This window comes from Cynocephalus volans, chromosome 3 (genome assembly GCF_027409185.1).
Source record: "Cynocephalus volans isolate mCynVol1 chromosome 3, mCynVol1.pri, whole genome shotgun sequence".
Classification (NCBI taxonomy): Eukaryota; Metazoa; Chordata; class Mammalia; order Dermoptera; family Cynocephalidae; genus Cynocephalus; species Cynocephalus volans.
The window spans coordinates 13827300-13832138 of NC_084462.1; positions in this window are offsets into that span (position 1 = coordinate 13827300).

A 4839-nucleotide genomic window follows, 5' to 3' on the forward strand; every position below is an offset into this window, starting at 1 on the left:
TCTGATATGGTGATCTGCAATCAGTGATCTTTGATTTACCATTTTAATTGTTCTGGAGCACCATGAGCCACACCTGTATAAGATGATGAGTTTAATCAATAAATGTTGTGTGTGTTCCAGCTGCTCCACTGACCAGCCATTCCCTATCTTCCTCTCCTTGTTCTTCCTTAATCCCTGAGACACAAAAATATTGAAAGAAGGCCAATTAAAACCCTACAATGTCCTAAATTTTCAGGTGAAAGAAAGAGTCTCATATCTCTCACTTTAAATCAAAAGCTAGAAATGATTAAGCTTAGTGAGGAGGACATGTCAAAAGCTGAGACTGGCTGAAAACTAAGCCTCTTCCACCAGTTAGCCAATTTGTGAAAGCAAAGGAAAGAGTTCTTGGAGGAAATTTAAAGGGCTACTCCAGTGAACACACAAATGATAAGAGAGCAAAACAGCTTCATTACTAACAAGGAGAAACTTTTAGTGGTTTGGATTGAAGATCAAACCAGCCACAACACTGTCTTAAGCCAAAGCCTAATCCGGAGCAAGGCCCTACTTCTCTTCCATTCTGTGAAGGTTGAAAGTGGTGAGAAAGCTGCAGAAGAACAGCCTGAAGCTAGCAGAGGTGTGTTCATGTGGTTTAAGGAAAGAAGCTGTTTCATAACACAAAAGTGCAAGGTGACGCAGCAACAGCTGATGCAGAAGCTGCCGCAAGATATCTGGAAGATCTAGCTAACATCTTTGATGAAGGTGGTTACACTAAACAACAGATTTTCAATGTAGACAGAAAAGCTTTATATTGGAAGAAGATGCCATCTAGGACTTTCATAGCTGGAGAGGAGTCAGTGCCTGGTTTTGAAGCTTCAGACATCAGGATGAATCCCTTCATAGGGGTTAATGCAGCTGGTGACTTTAAGCCAATGCACATTTACCACCCTGAACATCCCAGGGCCCTCAAAACTTATGTTAAATGTACGCTGCCTGCACTTTATCAATGAAAAACAAAGCCTGAATGACAGCACATCTGTTTACAGGATGGCTTGCTGCATATTTTAAGCCCACCGTTGAGACCTACTACTCAGAAGATTCCTTTCAAAATATTACTGCTTGCGGACAATGCACCTGGTCACCCAAGAGCTGTGATGGAAATATACAAGATTAATGTCATTTCATGCTAATACAACATCCATTCTATAGCCCATGGATAAAGGAGTAATTCTGACTTTCAAGTCTCATTATTTAAGAAATACATTTTGTAAGGATATAGCTGCCATAGACAGTGATTCCTCTGATAGAGCTGGACAAAGTTAATTGAAAACATCCTGGAAAAAGTTCACCATTCTAGATGTCAATCTGAACATTCATGATTCATGGAAGAAGATCAAAATATCAACATTAACAAGAGTTTGGAAGAAGTTGATTCCAGTCATCATGAATGACTTCAGAGGTTCAAGACTTTAGTGGAAGAAGTAACTGCAGATGTGGTGGAAAGAGCAAGAGAACTAGAATTAGAAATGGAGTCTGAAGAGGTGAATGAACTACTACAATCTCATGATGAATCTTGAAAGGATGAGCAAAAAGTGGTTTTTGAGATGGAATCTACTTCTGGTGGAGATGCTGGGAACATTGTGGAAATGACAAGAAAGCATTCAGAATATTACATAACCTTAGTTGAGAAAGCAGTGACAGTGTTTCAGAGGCTTGACTCCAATTATGAAAGAAGTTCAACTGCAGGTAAACTGCTGTTAAACAGCACTGCAAGATACAGATAAGTCTTTCATAAAAGAGTCTAATCAATGCAGCACACTTCATTGTTATCTTATTTTAAGAAATTTCCACAGCCACCCCAACTCTCTCAATCAACCACCACCTGCTCAGTCAGCAGCCATCAACAGCAAGGCAAAGACCCTCCACCAGCAAAAATATTACATCTCACTGAAGGCTTGGATGAGTGTTAGCATTTTGTAGAAATAAAATATTTTAACTATGGTATGTACATTATTTTTTAGACAGTGTTTTTGCACACTTAACAGACTACATTATAGGTTACACATAACTCTTATATGCAATGGGAAACCAAAAATTTGTGACTTGCTTTACTGTGCTATTTGCTTTATTGCAGAGGTCTAAAACTGAACCCACAACATCTCTGACATCCACTATCATCTACTCCCACCCATATTTCATACAAGAGAGGACTTTGACCAGCAACAACAGCAGAGGATGGCACCTCACAATGAAGATGCATTGTGTATATTAAGTTGAGCTTTCTGAAGACTCTGCAGTGGCCCTATTTTTATTACTTTATCAAGGAAAGGGATGACATTAGAATTAAGTGACTAAAGCTTGAACAATGCCTGGAACAGGCCTGACACCTTTTCTGTGCTCAGGGGACCTGAGCTGTGGCCAATGTTACTATTCTCTTTAAACTGACCCACATTTTTTCCCCTTTATATACTGTGTTATAAAAGAGGAATTTTGTTATCTCTTTATGAGATGAGAAAACCAGTTTGACTTGGCACAACTTTTTATCATGAAAATACCATGAAATTAAAATAATGCTCTTTGTTCCAGGAAGCTCATTGTGCCTGCCTAGGGTTGCTCCCTTTGTCAAAAAGGGAGATCAGTAACAGTGAGTCAGGCAGGTGAGATTCAGCACAACATGAAGACTTCTTCCTGACTACAATCAGGAAGGAAGGAGAAGGGAAAATGGTTGATGTTCTTAGGATGTCCACCCATGCCACATTATGTCTTGTCTGTGCACCCTCTAAAATTAGCTCTGGAACCAGTACAAGCACCTGGCCCAGGCCTTAGGAAATGAGGGTTAATTCTGTAGGTACCAGGGATCTTTTTTACCAAGACCATGTTGTTTAGGAAGACATCTTGGGAGCACCGATGTCAAACATCTCCTGTTCGGGCTGCCTGAGTCACTCCCTTCTCTGAGAAAAACCAATCACTCACAATGCTGTTAACTAGGCTTTGGATATACAGGTTGGGCCAACCCATTTACCACCTATGCAATCTGGAATAGGGACTTCAGATTGAGGCCAAAGTGTGCTGGGCACTGGGGTGAGAGTTTATATTTAGAAGCTCAGGTTTCTACTCCAACCAATTCCTGATGTAGACACAGGGATACCAGGCTGGAGGAGTTGACCAGAACTTGTTGAGGGCTTCAGGGAGGAGGGATGGTGGCTCCAATATGTTCTCAACTAGCAAGGCCTGGTCTGAGAGGACAGAGTCAAGAAGGAAGTTGTGGCTCTCCTGCATGGGGCACAGGTGAGTCCTTACCCAGGAAGACCAAGAGCCAACAGGTCTCCAGCACTACCTCTGGTATGGGGTCCTCTGAGCTTGGTCTAGCTGTCCCCAGCCCTCCATGGTGAAGATCATGGCCATGTGTTCTACAACAGTTGAAAAGTCAAGCCGAAGCACTGCACTGACCTTCAGGTTGTTAGATGGGATCAGTGCCTGTCATTGAGTCACTGGTGAAGGTGCAGAGAGATCCAGGCCCAAATCATCAAGGACTCCTGAGGTCTGGGCTCTGTGCTGGACTCAAGGGGGAAGGAGATGCAGCCTTTGGACCTAATGTAGCTGTGGCTGAGAGAAAAGCCTCCCATGGGGGAAGCTGCTGAAGATGACACAGACAGTGGCAATTGCATGAGGACTGCAAGGGCAGACAGTATGTGCTTTGGCATGTCAGAGAAATGGAGTTGTGGGAAATGGCCATGATGATTCCAACACTGACCAAAGCAGCAGTAGCATCAGCTGAGCCCCTGGTCTTCACTGTGTGCTTGCCCTGGGCCAAGAGCTTCAAATGCTCTTTCATGGTAAAGGAATGTAACTTCCCCAGCCTGGAGCCAGACTCCTGAGGTTTGAATCTAGCCTCCTGAATCTGAACTTGCCTGCTATGCAGACTTGGAGAAGCCACTTCATTTCCCTGATATGGATTTTCCCAGCAATACAGTAACAGTTCCCACTTCCCCAGGTTGCTGTGAGAACTGAAGAAAACATGCTCATAAAACAAACCCTGGAGTCCTGGCACTGGTAAGTGTTCTGTGTTTTGTTACTTTTATTGCGTCTCCCAGGCCCAAAGTAAATGCCATCATCACCTCCACACCTCACTCAAAGAATGTACCAAGTATGATTTGCCTGGTTCATCTAGTTTTATAACCAGGAACCTTAGCCCATAGAATTTTGGACATCAGGGCCCATGGCTCCCTTGTAGGAACTGGGGAAGAGATTCCCCTCAACAGTGCTGGCATCAGTCCCCTGCCCCTGTGATATTCCCTTTATGTAAGAGGGAAAATATCATGCTGCTTCCTCAAGCACTGGAGGTTGTTACAACGGCACCCTCTTCGGGGTGATCTCTGATTCTCCTAAAACTCATCCAGCATCCAGGCTACAAATGAGGACCAGAAAGCCCTGCAGTCTTTCCTAGAGTGACAAACTACAGGAAACAAAACTGAATCTTACAAAATAACTTCAAATGAGGGTCTTTCAAGAACAGCCCATGATGCCCAAAGATAGGGAACTTATCAGTGAAGGTAATTCTGGGCACAGGCTGAGGGAAATGTCAGCTAGAAGGAGGAAGAAAAACCGAGGCATCACTTTACCGTACCAGTGTCTCTGAGTCTCATCAAGGAGACCCCAGTTCTCCCTCAATAGACAACAACAAATGAAACACAGCCACATCTTCAAAGCTCATACCACCTTTCCATGATGAGGAGAGATGAAACCACAAATGGCCCCTCACTCAAGGACCCACAATCCATCCTCCACATATTTACCCCACATGAATCCTCCTCTCAAGCTCCACAGTCTGAGGAAAAACTAGGCCCTAGCACCACTGGGGCC